At 41.6% G+C, this 22,097-nt stretch overlaps 1 protein-coding gene across 7 annotated transcripts in view; it reads left to right on the forward strand.

The window, feature by feature from the left end:
- The window catches only part of Clvs1 (clavesin 1), a 294,395-nt gene that overhangs the window by 111,559 nt on the left and 160,739 nt on the right, over positions 1 to 22,097 (forward strand). The gene's annotated exons all lie outside the window — the stretch shown is intronic.

Genomic DNA, 22,097 nt, shown 5'->3' on the forward strand with positions numbered 1-22,097 from the left:
GATGTTGTAGAAGGATTTGCTAGTTGGGTGTCCACGTATACAATAGTGTTTTGAATGCTCTCTGTAACTTTAATATCCTCCTCTTCTGGGTGGCAGATTTTTCCATCCAAATGAACTCCCTTCCTAAATATCCTTTTTAGGGCTCCAAACTCCATGTAACCATGCATCCTTCTTCATTTCTCTACTTAGGCCTTCGTGCCAAAATATGGGATCAACTTTGGCATCTTCTCCCCAAATTCCACCCGCCCCCACCTTCTCCCTTAAAAAACGTTGCCAGTATCTTCACTTCACCGTCCCCATCACTATCGGCCAAGTTTGGGTTCACATTATCTTATGAAAACAATTATAGCAGAAATGGAAGTCACACCGTCCAGAAGATAACCTTTTTTGGTGCTTGCCACATGTTCTGCTGCGTATTTGTCTGATCGCATCGAACCATCCAAGACCTTAGAATTATAAACGTTACTGCCACTTCCCACCCATGCTTCACATTTGATGGCACACGAGTGTGAGAAGTCACGGACCTGGACTCACTGTCACGCTGCTAGTGAGTCCAGAATGGAAGTTGTATCCTGGTTGTGTGACTTGAGAGCCAGTTGTCATAGCCCAGCTATGTAAGGTCACTGTGTGTCATGAGATCAGGGAAGATGGTGCCTTTTGCATTTTTATCTATTTGTAGAGAAGCAAAATAATGAGTCGATGTTGACTGGGGAAAAATGGAAGGAGCCACTTGCTAGAACAGCCACTGTGGCTGTGGCTTTCACAACATTATAGATAAACATTTTATGTTCATGGGAACACACATGCTTAATGGAAAAATATATCAAAACCTTCCCAATGCTATTTAAAGAAACTTCTAGTCTGTCTTTTCATTGTTTCATGCCACTGTTTCTCCTAAGAATCCCAGAAGTGCAGGGGGCTTCACCATCATTGGCTATTTCCTGGTGGGTAAATCAAGGCAGGACCATCTGACTCTGGAAAAGTACACAGATGTCTTGACACAATCAGCCTAGACTTTAGTCAAATCTGCACCTAAACCAATAATAGTGATGTGGAATAGACACTTGGTTTACCAAGTTCAATTGCAGTTCATGGTGAGTCTCGCTTTATTACATTGCTCCACTGATGAGAATGATGGCTGGATTTTTACATTCATTCATCCATCATTTAATCAACAAGCATGTACAGGTGTGAGTTTGAGGCACTTAAGACCATGATGAGGACATGTGGTCTTCATCAGGGAATACTCATGTGCAGGTCATGGTCTAATAAATGGTGCAGTACATAAATGGCTAGATGCTACCCATTAATGAATACTTCCTTCTAAGGCACAGGACTTAGACATGGCATCTAAACTGAGGGGAACAGTCTTACTCACAAGAATGGTACACTCACATTTTGGCTCTGGAAGCCAAGACAGTTCTGATGATTCTGAAGAGTTGTCATGCTGATGTCACTGCTAAATTGCCAGTGTCCTGAGGCTTCCGTCTGCTAGGATTTTGTGCCACCGAGCTGTGCTGTTCACATAAGCAAATGAACCACAGTAAGATGTTTTATTTTGTTTTAAGATTTGGTCTGTATATATCCCAAAATATGTCATGAAGAAAGAGGAGGTAACAAATCTCTGGGGAAATAATGAAAATGTTTATGATTATGGTAACCTTGGACAAGTTACTTCATTCTCTGTTCCTTGAATTCCTCATGTGTAAAGTAAGATTCTAGCTCTAATGACTCATGAGTGAGAAGCCCATTCAGCCTCATCCGATGGATGAGAAGGGATTTTCAAATTCACTTTATAGGCTCCCCATTTGCTCAACTTTTAAAAGATAATGTCTCTTCTCTTTCTCATAGTCCCATGACCTAATTTTCTTCTAACTATACAATTTTATCCAAACCATTTTGCTTTTGACAAAGTGGTATTGGTAAGTTGATCCACTTGGCATTATACCAGATGCAAACAAACCAGTTTGAACATGAAGAGGACCATCTCTCTTGTGGTTATATGGAGCGGGGGACAGCAACGTTACACTGAAGTTCATTGTTTGGCATACAACAGGCATTCAGTAGACATTGGCTTCTGATATTATCACTACTAGTTTAAAAATCTGACTTCAAAAATAATGGCAGACAGATGGCAAATAAATTAGAACTAGATCCAGGAGGACACTGTTTTAAAGTGGGAGTGGGATTATACATGCAAGAAATCTGCCCACGTGACTAAAGCACCTGCTTGTTTTCCCCAGATACCTGCCACACAGACCCCGCCCAGATGAGATACAAAAGGCTAGGGAAATTCTCTCAGCCTTGCAACGTGGTTGCGTCTCTCTGGGGGTGTCAAATGATCAGGCAGTGATTTGAATATCTCATGTGGAAGGTCTAACTGAGATTAAGATGATTATTAATATTTATTAAAATGATGTAAAATTTCATCAGTCTTGACCTGGCACATGTATAAAAGTGACCAGCTGGAAGCAGGTCACAGCAAAGGCATGATAGCAATTGAGTGACCATAATTCAAGCTGGTCTTGCCGGGAGGTGGAGGCTCCAACATCAGAGATCTGTCTGCTTTCTGTGCTTTCTGTAGCTGACAGTCTGAGTGGAAAGAGATAAATACAAAAGAACCATGTACTCATTCATAAGGTGAACACGGCCAGCCCTTCCAGAGGTAGCGGAGTTATTCTAGTGCACACACTTGGTGTGCCTTGGGAACAAGGTAACATCCATACTCAGTGATTTCTCTGTTCGCTTACCTCAGCTCATAGCAGCATTAGTAAGACTTCACAATCTGCCCCTTTAAGATCCTAAAGAAAATCCATCTCTTGCCCTTTTTTCCTGAGCTGCAAATTTGCATGTGCCGCTTTGCTGTCAGGACACTGGTGCTGGAAAGGGAAAGACAAGCAGAGAGGAATGTGGTGGGTATTTTATTCCTGGACTACACTTCAGTCAAAAACAAAAGTTAAGCTTGGCTGTTTTACTGTTCGGAGTCTCAATTTCTCAATAAGACATCAGGCATCTCAGGCTGCTGCAAGGACAAACCCAATCTTGGGAAAGTCCCAGAGACAGAAGAGACTGAATGACAAACTCTGAAGCCAGGTGGCCACCTTAAATTCCCGCAGCCTCCTGACCAGTCCCATGCTTAAACACGTAGTTGAAATCCTATCATGTAGTCTCTCCCTGCAAAGCAGGGGTGGTGATCCAGGTTTACACTGGTGATGCACAGAAGGACTTCTTTCTTAAGAATAAAAAAGCACGGGGATAACAAGTGAGAAGAAACTTTCTTAACCCAGAAACTTTGATAAAATTATCAACATTTTCCACTTGGAAAACTGTAAAACTGGTAACTGTGACAAACTATAACTTCAAAATTAGATTGGGTTGGAAAGCTCTGTTGTTCTTATTTCGATGTTGTTCTGGTTTAAAAGCCTCTTCTTACTGTTGATCATAGATTGTAAGAACCACAGTCAGAGGACTCGAGACAACACAAGTACCATAACACACCGAAATCACATCCACAGTGATTTTGTGCACACACCGAAATCACATCCACAGTGATTTTGTGCACACACCGAAATCACTTCCACAGTGATTTTGTGCACACCAGCTGTTCCCACCCCAGGTTTTTGGCTGGGGGACCACATCAGAGGTACTATTACAAGTCAGAACATATAAAAATACAGAGAATATTCTTCTGTCACTATCAATGACTCTCATGGAAAAAGTTCAGAAATCAGCAAGCAAGTTGAAAACTAACTGAAAACATTGTTTCTTTAGGGAAGTTGAGGCACTGTAAGAGTTGGACAACTCTTAAACCAGTAAAGGAGGCCGGTGAAGAGCTTATTAATACCTTAAAACACAGGGATGGGAAGAAGGCCAAACAGGCTGCTTCTCCTCACAACATGAGATACAGGATAAAAGGTCTATACCGAAGATTAGCAAGTCCCAGGCAAGGTTTAAGACAGAGAGCTGACACAAAGCTGAGAAAGGAGAGAAAAATTTAAAGAGGAACCCAAAACCTCAGTAATTTCCTCAAAGTAAATCATATTCCAGTGAAATGGTTTAGAAACTTACACTTAAGATAAAGATACATAGTTAACAAAAATCAATATTGCTAAAGGCTGGACAGCGTGTCTGTTTTGTTCTGGTTTGACTGAGCATGGCTCTGCTATGTCGAGCCAGCTATCTTGGGGAAAGAACCTTCATTAAATTGTGTCCTGTTATTTCAGCTCCAGTTCCTGTAATGGCAACACACACACACACACACACACACACACACACACACACACACACACACCAAGACACACACACACACACACAAGATACATACGTATATACATACATACATACATACATATACACACACACACACACACATATATAGAGAGAGAGAGCGCGCGAGAGGGACAGAGAGAGACAGAAAGAGACAGAGACATAGAGAGAGACAGAGAAAAAAAGACAGAGAGACAGAGACAGCTACAAGCATCTTACTTTTCTGAAGCATTTCTACGAGTATTTTCTCAGTTACTGCTAAGATCTGCTGGGGAGACAGAGCATCACTAACTGATGTCGAGGAAAGGGGTTTGGGAGGAGATGGTGCTGTCTTCTTCAGGGAGCAATGTGACTCACCCATGGAAAAGCTGAGGCTCACGGCTTCCATTCCAAGTTAATTCCAAAGACATCTGGAACCAATTACTCAGCTTTGGCATTATTAGCTGTTTCAAAAATACCATTGGAGCTTCTGCAAGGCTCTCTGTGTGAGTGCACGTGTGTGCGCGTGAGTGTGTGTCAGAGGTCAACATCGGGGGTCTTTCTGGATCACTCTCCAGGGTCTCTCATTCAGTCCAGAGCTTATTCATTCAGTTAGGTTGCTTCCCCACGAACTCTGTGGATCTGACTGTCTCCTACTCTCCAACACTTGGATTCTGAATTTGTATTACTATGCCTGACTTTTATGTGAGTTTTAGGAACTGAACCCAGGTTCACATGCTTGTGTAGCATGAACTTTACTGACTGAGCCATCTACCCATCCCGTAGACTTGGTATTCTTTTTTTTCTCCATCTTTATTAAATTGGGTATTTCTTATTTACATTTCAATTGTTATTCCTTTTCCAGGTTTCCAGGTCAATATCCCCTAACCCCTCCCCCTCCCCTCTATATGGGTGTTCCCCTTCCCATCCTTCCCCCATTACCGCCCTCCCCCCAACAATCACGTTCACTGGGGGTTCAGTCTTGGAAGGACCAAAGGCTTCCCCTTCCACTGGTGCTCTTTACTAGGCTATTCATTCCTACCTATGCAGTTGGAGCCCAGGGTCAGTCCATGTATAGTCTTTGGGTAGTGGCTTAGTCCCTGGAAGCTCTGGTTGGTAGGCATTGTTGTTCATATGGGGTCTCAAGCCCCTTCAGCTCTTTCAGTCCTTTCTCTGATTCCTTCAACAGGGGTCTCGTTCTCAGTTCAGTGGTTTGCTGCTGGCATTCGCCAATGTATTTGCTGTATTCTGGCTGTGTCTCTCAGGAGAGATCTACATCTGGTTCCTGTCGGCCTGCACTTCTTTGCTTCATCCATCTTATCTAGTTTGGTGGCTGTATATGTATATGTCACATGCGGGGCAGGCTCTGAATGGGTGTTCCTTCTGCCTCTGCTCTAAACTTTGCCTCCCTATCCCCTCCCAAGGGTATTCTTGTTCTCCTTTTAAAGAAGGAGTGAAGCATCCGCATTTTGGTCATACTTCTTGAGTTTCATATGTTCTGTGATTTAGGGTAATTCGAGTATTTGGGCTAATATCCACTTATCAATGAGTGCATACCATGTGTGTGATTGGGTTACCTCACTCAGGATGATATTTTCCAGTTCCATCCATTTGCTATGAATTTCATAAAGTCATTGTTTTTGATAGCTGAGTAGTATTCCATTGTGTAGATGTACCACATTTTCTATATCCATTCCTCTGTTGAAGGGCATCTGGGTTCTTTCCAGTGGAGCATGTGTCTTTGTTATATGTTGCGGCATCTTTTGGGTATATGCCCAAGAGAGGTATAGGTGGGTCCTCAGGTAGTTCAATGTCCAATTTTCTGAGGAACCTCCAGACTGGTTTCCAGAATGGTTGTACCAGTCTGCAATCCCACCAACAATGGAGGAGTGTTCCTCTTTCTCCACATCCTCACCAGCATCTGCTGTCGCAGGAGTTTTTGATCTTAGCCATTCTGACTGGTGTGAGGTGGAATCTCAGGGTTGTTTTGATTTGCATTTCCCTTATGACTAAAGATGTTGAACATTTCTTTAGGTGTTTCTCAGCCATTCAGCATTCCTCAGCTGTGAATTCTTTACTTAGCTCTGAACCCCATTTTTAATAGGGTTATTTGTCTCCCTGCTGTCTAACTTCGTGAGTTCTTTGTATATTTTGGATATAAGCCCTTTATCAGTTGTAGGATTTGTAAAGATCTTTTCTCAATCTGTTGGTTGCCGTTTTGTCCTAACCACAGTGTCCTTTGCCTTACAGAAGCTTTGCAGTTTTATAAGATCCCATTTGTCGATTCTTGATCTTAGAGCATAAGCTATTGGTGTTTTGTTTAGGAAAATTTCTCCAGTGCCCATGTGTTCAAGATTCTTCCCCACTTTTTCTTCTATTAGTTTGAGTGTGTCTGGTTTGATGTGGAGGTCCTTGATCCACTTGGACTTAAGCTTTGTACATGGTGATAAGAATGGATCGATCTGCATTCTTCTACATGCTGACCTCCAGTTTAACCAACACCATTTGCTGAAAATACTATCTTTTTTTACATCAGATGGTTTTGGCTCCTTTATCAAAATAAGTGGCCACAGGTGTGTGGGTTCATTTCTGGGTCTTCAATTCTATTCCACTGGTCTATCTGCCTGTCTCTGTACTAATACCATGCAGTTTTTATCACTATTGCTCTGTAATACTGCTTGAGTTCAGGGATAGTGATTCCCCCTGAAGTCCTTTTATTGTTGAGGATAGTTTTAGCTATCCTGGGTTTTTTGTTATTCCAGATGAATTTGCAAATTTTTCTGTCTAGCTCTATGAAGAATTGGATTGGTATTTTGATGGGGATTGCATTGAATCTGTAGATTGCTTTTGGTAAAATGGCCATTTTTACTATATTAATCCTGCCAATCCATGAGCATGGGAGATCTTTCCATCTTCTGAGGTCTTCTTCAATTTCTTTTTTCAGAGGCTTGAAGTTCTTATCATACAGATCTTTTGCTTGCTTGGTTAAAGTGACACCGAGGTATTTTATACTTTTTGGGACTATTATGAAGACCTGGGATTCTTTTAATGTGATAAGTAAGAATGCATTCCTCATGCATTCTAGAGTAACCAGAATAACCAGAATAGTCTGGCCTGCTGTGCTTTCTGAAGGTCCCCATGGAGTCCTCCTGTCCTGGGCTCTATTCAAGAACCACATCTCCCAGCAGTGTCCCAGTCATCCACTACAGGCATGTCATGTGAGGAAGATGAATGTTCAGGTGTCGAAGGAGAGGACATGTTATTCCATCCTGATGATAGATCTAAACTAAAGTGCTTGGGTCTGTCTGTGCTTAGAGATGGTTGCTTTCCAACTCAGCACGGTTTCTTGAAAGGTGTTCAGTTGTTCCTTGTTCCCTGACACTGTGCAGTAGTCTAATTTGGTGAATTTTTCTAGAAAGAGTAGCTCCTTCAAACCTGCAGAACTGGTGTAGAAAAGGGGCCAAGTTCAGTGGGTGCAAGATGGCCGCCAAGGTTATTGGGGATGAGTTTTATGTCAGTTCTTTCTCCTGATTGAAATCCTGTGGCCATAGGTTGGGTTTACCTCTTAAAACTACAAATAAGCTAGCTGACTGACGCTCTCCTTTAGCTACTACAAAGGCATTCAAGAACCTTTTACATCTGGCAGGAGTTCTGTGCCTCATTCAGTTTGGTTTTCCTGAGTGATCATCTGTATTCTCACATATCCATGCTGAACACTTATGAAGAAAAAAAAAAGGAGGTGGGGCTGGGGAAACTGCCTGAGTTCTCACTGGGGTCAGGGAAACCCTGTTCTCCAAATCCAGAAGGCTATTCAAAGGGAGATCCAGCAAAATGTTTAACCCTCTATTGGTTAAACAACAACAACAACCCTGCAATTCCCATGGCAGTGATCAGTTCTCCAATTGTTAGGAGTTTGGAGGTGAGCTGGAGAGTGAGAGTGACCAAAACACAAAACTAAGCACTCCTGGCTATTTATAAAGTGCTTATCATATGCTAAGAAGTGTTCTTGGATAGACACTAACAATAACCGTATAAGCAAGTGATGAAATTAAAGCACAAAGAAGTTAAATCATCTATCTGAGGTCCCAGAGTGGCAAAATGGTAACATGGGCAAAAATCTGAACCCTAACTCCTTAGGTACAGTAGCCCACCACACGGCTTGTCACTGGAATTCATCTGCCCATTTTGGGGCTGAGTAAGCAGACATTCAAGAGAGCACTAAAGAAATTGTGAGGAAGCATTGTTAGTCACCTCTAGTATCAAAGAACATGGAAGACCTTGTGGTCTACAGAGCAAATCATTCACCATATTCTACTTTAATCTTATAGAAGCCTGGAAGATCAGAGGTTGAAAAATCCTTATCTAATATACTGGTTTGATTTTCTCTTGCTGTGATAAACACCATGACTAGAAGTAAACTTAGGCATAACATTTTTGTTTGTTTGCTTGTTTTTGTTTTTGTTTTTTACCTTTCTGGTTATTGTCTACTACTGAGGGAAGAAATGGTAGGAACTCAAGGCAGGAGGCTGCAGGTAGTAACTGAAGGAGAAACTGTGGAAGAACATGGCTTATTGCCTTGGTCTCCTGGCTTCTTTAGATATCTCTTTTGTACAGCCCAGGCACGCCTTCCTAGAGATGACATCACCCACAGGAAGCTGGGCTTTCTATGCCAATTAACAAGTAAGAAAAAGTTTCAAAGATATCTGGTCATCAGGTCATCTGATCAGGACAATTCGTCAGTTGATATTCCCTCTACTCAGTTATGTCAAGTTGACTATCAACTTTAGCCATCATAGCCAGTTTCTGCCAATAATACTTCACAAAGTCAATCATGACAACAGAAAAATAGTATAACTTTCATTTTCACAAACCCATTGTCCAGTAAAGGAAATTTGATATTACTTGGAAATTATTTTTTTAAAAAATGACCTCAATCTAAGCCAAAATAGGGGCCAACTTTACCTACCCATTCCTTTTAACTATTAAGTGTTCCTATGTAGATTCCCAGTTGATATCAGAATTTCAGTTCAGTTTGCCTTGCCTGTCTTGGGCCTCAGGAAGCTCTACTTTCTGCTCAGTGTCCTTATTTGGTAACAACAGCATGTGCTCAGCAGAACTGTCAGGACGAGAAAAGGTGCAGTAGGAAGAGTTTTCCACACAGTGAAACCCTCTTATCTTTTTTTCACAGTTAAGAAAGTTTTCTAACTTTGATGTAACTCAGAACCTCAAGTGTCCAAAACAAAATTTCCCGTTCAACTGAAAGAGAATAAAATGCATTATGCAATTCTAAAATGCTACTGATTGATAAAGGAATGAAATTAGAAGGGTTTATAGTATGCCTTCACTGACACTTCTTTAATGTAGCTTGTTATGCTAGATGACCAAGCAATCCCCTGACTCATTCAAATCTCTTCCTACACAAGAACTTGTTCCCAGACACAACCCACCACTTTCATGGTAACCAGTAGGCAAATGCTCAGGGAATTCTGATGACACCACCTCTATGTCTGGTCGAAGCCACAACTCATGTACACTAACGGATGAGATACATAGGTCTGAGTACACATAGAGATATTATGGAAATCATGTCTGTGTAAGCAGAATGCTACTTCCCAGGAAGGCATTAGTGTCCCATGTCCCATGGCAATCACTCACAAAGGCCAGTGGATTTGAGCTTAAGGAGTTGTAAGAATTCAGCGAACAAAGTCTGATGGACAGAATGTCTTCCTCTGTCACTGCTCCTCCCAAATTTTCCTCTTGTAGATAAAAACACTCTTGAGTGTGGGCATAAGAATGACTTCTTCCTTTTGAAGGCAGGTTCTGGTTGAGGAGACTTGGTGTGAATTCCTCCGTTTGCCGTGGTCTGCCTTCTGAACAATGGCTTTCGTTAACCTTGTCTGAGTTTGTTTTTCATTGATGCAACGAATCACCAAGACTAAAAGCAACAAGGGGAGAGAAGGGTTTATTTGGCTCATACTTCATGATCACAATCCCTCCTGAAAGGAGGCACAGACAAGAACCTGGAATAAGGAACACGGAATAAGAAGCCATGGGGGAACACCACTTGCTGACTTGTTCTCCATGGCTCAGGCTACTTTATTATACAGTTCAGCACCACCTGACCAAGGGTGGCAATGCTCACAATTGGCTGGGCCTTACCACACCTATCATGAATCAAGAGAAATGCCCCACAGATTTGCCAACAAACCAATTTGATTGGGGACATTTTTTTTAATGGAACATCCCTTTCCCTAGATGATCCTAACTTGTGTCAAGCTGAGAAAAAATATTAATCAGCATGAGAGTATTATTTTGAAATTTGTATTTACATTTATTTGTTTGTGTACATATATAAATGTGTGTACTAGGGTGTGTGTCTGTCTCTCTGTGTGTGAATCTCTTTCTCTGTGTGTGAATCTCTTTCTCTGTGTGTGTGAGTTTCTCTCTCTCTCTCTCTCTCTCTCTCTCTCTCTCTCTCTCTCTGTGTGTGTGTGTGTGTGTGTGTGTGTGTGTGTGCGCGTGCGTATGTGCTTCTGGGAATCATTTTCTCTCTCCATTATGTAGGTTCTGGGGAACAAGGCTCAGCAGGAGAAGCCTTTACCTTAGTCATCTTGCTGATTCCAGTGTTAGCACTTTAAAAAAAAACAGTGTCACTAAAGGAGAGCATATAGAAAGAGCATTGCTCATCATGCCCTGCATTCACTTGGAGATTTTCCAGGAGGTGTAGCAGGCACTTGAATATATGCGTTGCTCTCTAGCCATATGTCGAAGTGCCTCAGATTTTTAAGAAACCTGGACAGCATTTTCTGATCACTTGAGAAAGACAGTGTCAACCTGAAGAAACCTCATGGCACAGCCTTACCACCCCACTGGGGCACTGAGCCTCCTCAATATCCAACCAGCAGCTCTCTTGCCCTTTAAATATGGTTCCCAGATAATCACTCCTGAACGGTGATATACAGAGCCTTAAGCAGCTGCTGGAGATGATTAAGTGGCCGTGCTTAGCGGAGGCTGTAAATCAAGCTCAGAAACCATTTATTGTGAGTGTATTATAAAGCAGCTAAGTTACTGCTGCTCTCCTGCAGACTGTAACACTAGGCAAGAAAATAGAGAGAGGCGAAATTTTGTTGTGAAGGTTTTAAGGTGATGTGTTCTTCTTCCTTGGCCCGTTCTCTTCCTGCTTCTCACCATTTTCTTTGCCTATTTCTTCCCGGTCACTTGTATTCCATGCTGGATGCATTATGCTGTAATTTAAAATATGGTTCTCCTTGGAATAACAACCCAGACCTTGCTGGGTTGAGGGCACTAGCATCAATCAATAATGGTCTTGGGCCTGTGTGTCCACGTTTCCCATTGTTTTAGTTAATCTTCATGACTGTGTCTGCAGAAGCTGCTATTTCCATTCTATTTGTCATCTCTTCCTTTTTATTGGAAATAGGCTTTAATATAATATATTCTGATTATCGTTTCTCCTCTCTCTACTCCCCCCAATTCCTCTCCACCTCCCACGCCATCTGTATATACACACTTTCTGTCTCCAATTAGAAAATAAACAGGCTTCTAAGGGATAAAAATAAAAATAAAATATAATAAGATGAAACAAAACCTAACACACCAGAGTAGGATAAAACAAACAAATTCAAGAAAAAGACCTCAAAAAAGATGCAAAGATAAGATGCACATGAAACAGATCCAGATGCAGGGACTCACTCATTCGCAGATTCAGGAATCCCATAAAAGCATTAATCTAGAATCTGCAATATGTACTCAAAGGATCTATAGGATAAAATTATATATATATATATAATTTATATATATTTTATATATAAAGTAAGATAAAAAGTGTAAAAGTTCTGACATGAATTATAAGACAAGAAAAGTCTTCCCATGATGCCTTTGAGTTTGTTTTCTGTTGGGCATCTATTGTTGGGATACGACCTATTCTTTTTTTTTTTTTTTTTTTTTGAGGAGGAAAGGGTTTATTTTTGCTTATAGTTATAGGTTACATTCCTTCATTACAGAGAAGCCAAGGCAGGAACTTGAAGCAGAAAACATAGAGGAATGCTTCCTACTGGCTTCCTCTCTCTGGTTTGTTCAGGTAGCTTTCTTTTTTTTTTTTTATTATTATTTTTTTTTATTATCTTGAGTATTTCTTATATACATTTCAAGTGTTATTCCCTTTCCCGGTTTCCGGACAGACATCACCCTCCCCCCTCCCCTTCCTTGTGGGTGTTCCCCTCCCAAACCTCCCCCCATTGCCACCCTCCCCGCATAGTCTAGTTCACTGGGGGTTCAGTCTTAGCAGGACCCAGGGCTTCCCCTTCCACTGGTGCTCTTACTAGGCTATTCATTGCTACCTATGGGGACAGAGTCCAGGGTCAGTCCATGTATAGTCTTTAGGTAGTGGCTTAGTCCCTGGAAGCTCTGGTTGCTTGACATTGTTGTACTTTTGGGGTCTCGAGCACCTTCAAGCTCTTCCAGTTCTTTCTCTGATTCCTTCAACGGGGGACCTATTCTCAGTTCAGTGGTTTGCTGCTGGCATTCGCCTCTGTATTTGCTGTATTCTGGCTGTGTCTCTCAGGAGCGATCTACATCCGGCTCCTGTCGGTCTGCACTTCTTTGCTTCATCCATCTTGTCTAATTGGGTGGCTGTATATGTATGGGCCACCTGTGGGGCAGGCTCTGAATGGGTGTTCCTTCAGTCTCTGTTTTAATCTTTGCCTCTCCCTTCCCTGCCAAACAAACAGTAGTTTGTTTCCCCAGTGCGACTCCTTTGGAGAACACCAATTTTTAATTTGCAAGTGGTTATCAGTTGAGCATTGCTTCTGGATTAGGGATGAGGGACATGTGTCCATTTCTTCTTCCAGTTTTAGGTTCCCATGTGTTGCAAACCTGTGCATGCTGCCTCAGTCTCTATGAATTCACACATTCATCGACCGTGTAGCTTTAGAAGGGCTGTTTCCTTGGTGTCTTTCAACTTCTCTGTCTCTTACACTCTTTCTGCATCCTCTTCCATAGGGTTCCCTGAACCAGGAAGGGAGGACATTCATGGCGACACTCCTTTAGAGATGAGTGTTCCAAGTCTCTCATTTTCTGCACATTCTCTGGCTGTTTGTTCCCAGCTACTGTAGGAGAAAGCTCCTCTGACGATGGGTGAGCAAGGCCATTTGATCTATGAGTATGGTATGGCATTAACAGCCATTTCATTGCTATATTTTTAGTAGAACAACAGTATTAAGTCTCTAGTGTCCCAAGCCGAGCTGGGTATGGGCTCCATCTCATGAAGTAAGCCTTAAGTCAAATTAGATACTGATTAGCCAATCAATATCTATACTCAACAGATATGGAGTGAATGGATTACTTTTCCTTGGTACTGATTTCAGTGGAATTGCTTTGAGTTTCTTTCTAGTTAAATTGATGTTGGTTGTAGGGTTGCCGACAACTGCCTTTATTACATCCCTTATGTTCCTAATCTCTCCAGAACTTTAATCATGAAAGGGTGTAAGACTTTGTCGAAGTCTTTTTCTGTATCTAATGAATTGATTATGTTGATTTTTCAATTTCAGTTTGTTTAAATGGCAGATTACATTTATTACTTGTATTGAATCATTCATCTCTGGGATAAAAGCTACTTGATCATGGTAGATGATCTTGGATTCAGTTTTCAAGGTTTGTTTTTTTTTTAGAAATTTTGCATCTATGTCTTTAAGGAAAATTACCTATAATTTTCTTTTTGGACTTCATATGGTATCAGGCTAACTGTGGCCTTGTAAAACAAACTGGGAAATGTTATTCTTGTTCTGTCTTGTAGAACAACCTGAGTATTGACATTAACTCTTCTTTGAAATTCTGGTATAATTCTGCACTAAAACCATCTAGCCCTGGGCATCGTTGCTGTTGTTGTTGTTAGATATTTACTGGCTGCTTCTATTTCACTAGAGACTATATGTCTGTTTAAGTTGCTTATCTGTATTCGTTCATCCATTTATTTAGGATTGTCTGGTTTTGTAGAGTACAGGTTTTTACAGTATGGCCTATGCTCTGCATTTCCTCAGTGTGTGGTGTTAAGTCCCCTTCATTTCTAAGTTTGAGTATTTTGACAACCTTTCAACCATTTAGTAAATTTTGGATAAGAGCTTGTCAGTTTTATTGGTTTTCTCCAAGAACCAACTCTTTGTTTCATTGATTCTTTGTATTGTTTTTGATTGTTTTTATTTTATTGGTTTCATCCCAGCATCATCGAATAGTTCTTACCGTCTAATTTATTTGGATATGACTTCTTCCATTCAGGAGTGGGATTAAGTTGATGGTAGAAGATCACTCCTCTTAGAATGACCTTCGTTGTGTCCCAGAAGTTTGGGTATGCTAGGTATTTATTTTCATTCAATGCTATAAAGTATTTTGTTTCTTTCTTAATTTCTTCCTTATCCTTTGTTTCATTTGGTAGTGAGTTGTTCAGTTTCTATGAGTTCGTAAGCCTTGTGTTGCTTCTGTGGTTGTTGATTTTCAGCTGTAATCCATGATGGTCAGACAGCATTCAGGGCTTTATTTCAATTTTCTTATATCTGTTAGGACCTGTTTATTCGCATCCTGTATATGCTCACTTTTGGAGAAAGTTTCATGTGGTTCTGAGAAGATATATATTCTTTTATGTTTCGGTGAAATGTTTTGTAAATGCGTGTTAGACCCTTTTGATTTATGGTGTGAGTTAGCACCAACATTTCTTTGTTTAGTTTTTGTCTGGATGACCCATGTACTGGCCAGAGTTGGGTACTGAAGTCTCTCACTGTTCATTTGTGAGGATTAATATGTTGCTTATGCTGTAGTAATGTTTCTCTTACAAACTTGGCTGCATCGAAGCTGGGAATTGTAATGATAGATTTTTTCCTTTGGTCATTCTTTCTATTTTTTTTTCTGATTAGTTTTGGTTTGAAGTCTACTTTGTTAGATATGAAAATGGCTACACCAGCTTGCTTCCTTCTTAGGTCCATTTGCTGAAAATATCTTTTCCCAACCCATTATCCTGAGGTAGTGTCTATCTTTGATTTTAAGTATGTTTTATGGATGCAACAGAAGGACATTTTGTTTGTGCATCTCAATCTGTTAGTCTCTGTCTTTTTATTAGGGAATTGAGATCATTTGTGGTAAGAGATGCCAGTGATCAGTATTCTTTGATCCCTGTTATTTTGCTGTGGTGCATGTCCCCTCTTTTGATTTGCTAGCCCACGGTTATTTACTCTGTATGTTTTCTTGGGTGTGGCTAACATCTTTAGATTGGAGTTTTCCTTCTATCTGGCTGGATTTGTACAAAGATGTTACCCAAAATTAGTTTTATAGGGAATTCATTATTTTCTTTTTCATGTATTGTGATAAAAAGTTTTTCTGGGATACATTCTGAGCTAGCATCTGTGATCTATTAGAGATTTAGTACATCTATCCAGGCCTCTCTGGGTTTTAAGTCTTCATCGAAAAATCACATGCTATTCTAATACATCTATTTTTATATGTTACATGGTTTTTTCTCTTGCAGCTTTTAATATTCTTTCTTTGTTCTACATGTTTGCAGAGAGGACCATTTCAGGTTCAGTCTATTTGTCATTCTGCTCACTTCTTATACCTTAATAGGCATCTCCATCTTCAGGTTAGGGAAATTTTCTTCTATTACTTTGTTGAAAATATTTTTTGTTCCCTTGACCTGTGTTTCTTCTTTTTCTTCCATTCCTATTACTCTTAGGTTTGGTTTTGTAACTTATCCCAGATTTTCTGGGTGTTTTGTACTAGGAATCTTTTAGATTTAACATTTTTCTAAGGCTCAGGTATTCATTTCTTCTATTAAGTCTTTGATGTCTAAGATTCTCTCTTTCACTTCTTGTATTCTGTTGGGGAGGCTTGTCTCTGAGGTTCCTGTTTGAGTTCCAATATTTTTTATTTCCAAATGTTTCCTGATTTGGTTTTTAAAAAATTGATTCCACTCTCAGGTTTTGAACTATTTTATTTATTTCCTTTCACTGTTTGTGTTGTTATAGATTTACTTAAGGTATTTATTAATTTCTTCTTTAAGGATATCTATGATATTCATAAAATCTATTTTAAGGTCTTTGCCTTGTGCCTCAGCTATTTTGTAATTTTCAGGGCCTGCTCTGATAGGATTGCTGGCCTCTAATAGAGACATATTGCTTTGATTGTAATTGATTGCAATGTTATTCTAGCTTAAAGGCCTTTGGGTTTGGGAAAGTTGCAATTCCAGGGACTGATATCTGGTCTTGTGTTTTTTGAGATGGGTGTTTTGTTCCTTGGTTTCTGTTTTCTCTCTGTTTTAGGAGTGTGTGGTAGCTGTGTATTGCCTGGTATGAAATTCTTCTGGGATTCTTCTGGGTAAGGCTACTGAGGGTTCTGGGTAAAATGTGTTTCTAGGTATTGGTAGCTGGCAAATAGAATTGGGGGTTGGCTTGGAGGATGCTGAAGAGTGGGACACAGGAGGAAGGAAAGCAGAAAGCAGGGTGTTCTACCAGGTGCTGATTAGTCCCCTGGGAATGGGGACTAAGACCATGAGGAGAGGCCATACAGGTAGTCCAATACTGAGATTGGAATGAAACTGGGATGTTGGGTTTGGAGGAGAAGAGAGAGAGATGGAGGTCTGCACTTTCCCTACCTGGGAGCTGAGTAGCCTGTGGGTACCCAGGAAATGAATGTTGTAGTTGGGAGATGGGAAAAAGGGATACATGGAGGGAAGGAAGATTGGAGGGGATTATCTGTGTGATCCACTGGATATGAGAGTCAGGTGGTCTGCTACATTGTCGAGGTGAGATTTGGGAACTGGACTTGGAGGAGAGGGTGCAGAGGTAAAGATCTTCGTGCAGTCTATGTGCTTCCCTTGCTGGGGTCCATTACCTCCATTTTAAGCAGAGGATATTTGATCTGGACCTAATCAATTCTGGTTAGAGCTTTGATCTTGCGGATCTCTCTTTCTCTCGCTCCTGCATCTAGCCTCCTAAATTAGGGACCTGCTTTTAGAGAATGGGCCACCTAATCTGTAGTTGCTCAAAATGTGGTGAGAACTCTTTGCTCAGAAATCCATACCACTCCCTAATAAAGTTGGTTCAGCTTCAATGCCATACATTTTGCCTTCTGTAATCTAGTATCGCTTTCGAGATCTAAAGAGCATTTTCTGGTGGAGTTCAACGAGCCTCTCTCCCATGCCCTTCTCTTCCCCCTCAGTTCTTCCTCATTTCGTTTGTGTAGTTCCTCCATCTTTGGTCCCATGAGAAGGGGCACCTCACTCCACTGAGGGTATTGGGGTCTCAAAGAGATCTTTCTCTAGGGGTTATCTAGGTTCAAAGAAAACCAAGAGCAAGAAGGTGATGTAGGGCAATGCATTGGAAGCCCGCTGGAGACAAAACAGCCCAGTCAGAGTGATCCTCAGAAACAGAGCTTACTCACTCAGGAAAACCTATACTGGTTCCGTGGAGCATAGAGCACGAAGGGTTCCTGGAGAGACATGAGGCTTAGGAGCTAAGCTGAAGCCAGGAACAGAAAATCTAGTTTTATGCCAAGGACACATCAGCTCTCACCTGCCTTTCAAGTCCCACATCTGCAGTGAGAAGCTTTGATCTCCCAGTGTGTGCATTCCCTGAAGGAAGCTAGTGGAGGATCCTCCTCTCTGGTATTTGTGGCTACAGAGTGTGTCCTAGAAGCATCCTGTTGGCTGCCTGGCCTTATGGGAGAGTAATCTGAAGCAGTCGGAAGTCTGGACAAGCCAGCACATTCCAGGCTCTTCTCGGTGTTTTGAATTATGTGCAATTGAACTGGAGAGTAAAGGAGAAAGAGTGTAGGATGCTCATGCAGATCCCCAGGCTTGGGGTCCTTGGCAAAACACAGCGGACACAGAGAGTTTTGTAGAAGCCACAGCGGGATGAGGGCAGGGGCAGGGAGTGGGTGGAGCAAAGTTTGGTCAGGCTTTTCTGCTGTGCACCATGGACTCAGTAACCACTCCGAATGATAAGGCTGTGGAAGGACATGACCTGATAGTTTCCTTTCAGCTCATAATTTGCACCCACACCCAGTGTTACTGTGTACCGTACACGCTTAAGCCAAAGCTTCATGTTGCAGATGCCGCCATTGTTAGCGATGCTAAGTATGAACTGAGATGAGGGCATAGGGAAGGCCAGCTCCCTGCTTCGTTCTCAAGGAATAACTTCCTATTTCTACTCAGCATTCCCTCACTCTGAAAGGCTTGTGTAAATTCTGGCAATAACCTACTCCCTCGTGTGTTTTGGAGAGGTTAATCCATCATGTAATTTCATCGCATGCGTGCAGATGGGCTAACCGCCCCTCCCACGGGCAGAGCGCTGCAGCTGGTATCTGATCTGTGGAGTCTACCCATGCAAAGCCTCGCTTGCCTTATATCTTTGGAAAGGAAAAGTGTATTCTGGACATATTGAATTTCCAAATAACCAAGGGATGTCTTTGAGACCCAATTTAAAATTTTATTTTATCTGCCTCTGTTTAAAGTAAACAAACCGTGTTACACAGTGCTTTGTGGAAAGCACTGTCTATGAGGATTGTGAATAACCGTGGCAGGAACCGAAAACAACCAGAATGATGGTCCATCAGGTGTGGGCTTTGTCCCCTGCTACACTGCCCACCCTACCACACTTTCTGACTTAGCTAATACTCTTAACAGTTTCTTCGTTCCCTTTAGCAGTAGCCATTAGTAGTTCTGTTTCAAACTCTCTTTCCATTTTATTTCTGGTGTGGCAAGTCTGGAAACAACACTTGCTGAAATATATGTTTTGGGTATAGACCGATGGGGAATCCCAAGGAATGAAGTAAACCTGCTGTAGCTGGGAACGGATTTACAGCCTCTCATCTGTAAGCCCAGAAGAACAGTCTTCCCAGAGCAGTAATAGGTGAAGCAGGAGACATTGTCTAGATTCTCTAGAATCTAGAGCCATGAAGAACTAATACCCTGGCCAATTTTACTCCCAGGACCTTTTTAGCCTTGCACTTTGACATCCAGGACATCTGCCTCTTTCTTCTCTTTGGTCATCTCCCCAGCCTTTCAGAAAGAGATCTATCTTTTATTTAAACTTGGACTAAAGCTCATTTTCCCTTGGTGGTGACTCCCTTTTGTCTCTTCACTTGTAGATTTTTCTCGCTATTAAATATAGGACTTTGTCTCTCAACAAGGCAGTATTAGGGGAAGAAAATAATGCGTCTGGTTTTGGTTTATTGTTCCCACCTCTTTCGTCTTTTCCTTTGGTTGTTCATCAGAGTTGCCACCGCCTCCTCTTTTCTGAGGGATCATCATGACATTTGTGGCTGTGGCCTACCATTGAAGCCACGAATTTACATTGGCATGTTTATATTTGCACTGCTTTGCTCCAGTAGTGAGAAATCCACATGTAGAGTCAGAGAGCCTCAGCACAGCATAGAGAGATAAACGTGAGAGATGTTTTCTTCCATGGTACCGGGTGTGGGCTGGGTAGCTGACGTCTCTGGATAAGTAGAACACTTTAACCTGTTTTCTTCCCTGTTTGTTTGGTTTGCTTTGGTGTGTATAAGTTAGGCTCTTGATAAATAGTCCATGCCAGCCCCAAACTTTGGATCCTCCTGCTTTAGTCTCCTGAGAGCTGGGTCCACAGACATATATTATTGTCCTTGGCCTAACCTGTTGTTTTTTACCCTAGAACACATACCTAGGGCCCCTATTTGAATGTTGGGAATATATGAATTTCTTTGAACTACTGATTCAAATACATTCAGGAGAGGAGAAGGTAGTTTATAGTAGATTCTGGTTAAGTCACATCCCCAGAGTTTAAGAATCAGCACCTCTTACCCTTCCATTGGTTAATGCAAATGTACAATTCTGTGGTGAACTGAGTAAGCCATTACTCTATTGGTATTATATGGTTTAATTCTATTCTAAAAGCAAAGTAATATATAAGCGTTCAAGGTAAATACTCTCCTGGAGTATTCTGAAAATAGAAGAAGCACTAGGATATTAAAGTTCCCCTAAAATCTGGCCAATTTTATATAGTCACTATTTTTATTAAGAACTAAGGTATATAACACACGAGGGTAGAGGAATTGTGAGTCTGAATCTAAACATACCAGCATTCTGATAAAGACTAGGACACTGTAGCAACACTCTCAAGGTCAGGGTCCAGGGGAGCACAGCACCCTGCACCTCACCTGTCAGTGAGAATAAAGATGTCTTCTGCCTTGAAGGGAGATGGTGAGAACTAAAGAAGTGAATGCGACTGAAAGAGAAGAAACATGTTGGCATTCAATCAATTCCAATGCTTTTATTGCCCTATTCTTCACTTGAAACTATGACAGATCTACTCTAATGGCTTGCTAAATGTTGGTCTTATTAGGTCAGATCTTGGTGTTACAACAAAACAACCAAGCTTATGAAGAGATGAAACTCATTTCTGGCATTTCTTGGGGACCGACAGGATCTAGGCAACAGGGTTATCTGGCAACGGTGGTTGCAAGGCGGGGTTTGCTGCTGAAAGCTGTGGAAGGAAGATGGACTGTGTTCTTGCATGGTGGAGTGTAGACGGGTAAATGAGCCAGATACTAGTGAGGTCTCTTAGATTAGTGCTTTCACCTATCATTCTCATGAAAGGAGGAACTCTCAAATGCTGGTTGCTTCTAGGACCAACCCCTTTGTACTTTGTCTATTGAACTTTAACATCTGAAACTGGGAATTCTTTAAACTACATTAAACTACAACTAACGTCAGACATCAGGCAATTTCCGTTTGTTACTTACAAAAGTAATGATAAAGAGTACCTTAATATCTATGTATTTTTCCACATTTTCAAGTTTTTCCCTATCGAAATTCCTGTTCAAATTCCCTGTTCAATTCGTGAACAATGAAAACTTTATCTTTTGTGTCACACACAGTTCAATCGTTTTCTAGAATGTTGCTCTAGTCTCCACTCACACAGGCAAGGCCCATCTCTTCCTAGCCCTCCTAAAGTGTACTCCACATGTTTATATTGTGTTGTCTTCAGTTCTGTGTGTTGAACAAGGTGCTTTGTGCAGGGAAGTGCTATATCTCAGAGTTACACCTCCAGCCGTAAAGTGTGGCTGTTCGCTGGTTTGATCACATTGCGTTTCCCAACTTTACTTCTTCCCTTCCAGTTTAGAAGTTACTAATTTCTATGGCTATTTCCAACATTTTAGTTTGGCTGTTTTAACAATATTTTTTTGTAAGTACAATACCAGTCAACTTTTTTTTTTTTGGTTCTTTTTTTCGGAGCTGGGGACCGAACCCAGGGCCTTGCGCTTCCTAGGTAAGCGCTCTACCACTGAGCTAAATCCCCAGCCCCACCAGTCAACTTTTGTGTTCTCATTGGAAGAAGAAGAGGAAGAAGAAGAGGAAGAAGGGGAAGAAGGGGAAGAAGTGGGAGATGGGGAGGAAGGAGAAGAAGGGGAGGAAGGGGGAGAAGTGGAAGAAGGGGGAGAAGGGGAGGAAGGGGGAGAAGTGGAAGAAGGGGAGGAAGAGGAAGAAGGGGAGGAAGGGGAGGAAGGGGGAGAACGGGAGGAAGGGGAGGAAGGGGGAGAAGTGGAAGAAGGGGAGGAAGGGGAAGAAGGGGAGGAAGGGGAGGAAGGGGGAGAACGGGAGGAAGGGGAGGAAGGGGGAGAAGTGGAAGAAGGGGAGGAAGGGGAAGAAGGGGAGGAAGGGGAGGAAGGGGGAGAAGTGGAAGAAGTGGAAGAAGGGGAGGAAGGGGGAGAAGGGGAAGAAGGGAAAGGGGAAAAAGAAGAAGAGGAGGAGGAGGGGGAGGAGGAGGAAGGGAAGGAGGAAGATTATTCTACACTTTATTTGGAACTCTGTGTCT

This window comes from Rattus norvegicus, chromosome 5 (assembly GCF_036323735.1).
Source record: "Rattus norvegicus strain BN/NHsdMcwi chromosome 5, GRCr8, whole genome shotgun sequence".
NCBI classification, from domain to species: domain Eukaryota; kingdom Metazoa; phylum Chordata; class Mammalia; order Rodentia; family Muridae; genus Rattus; species Rattus norvegicus.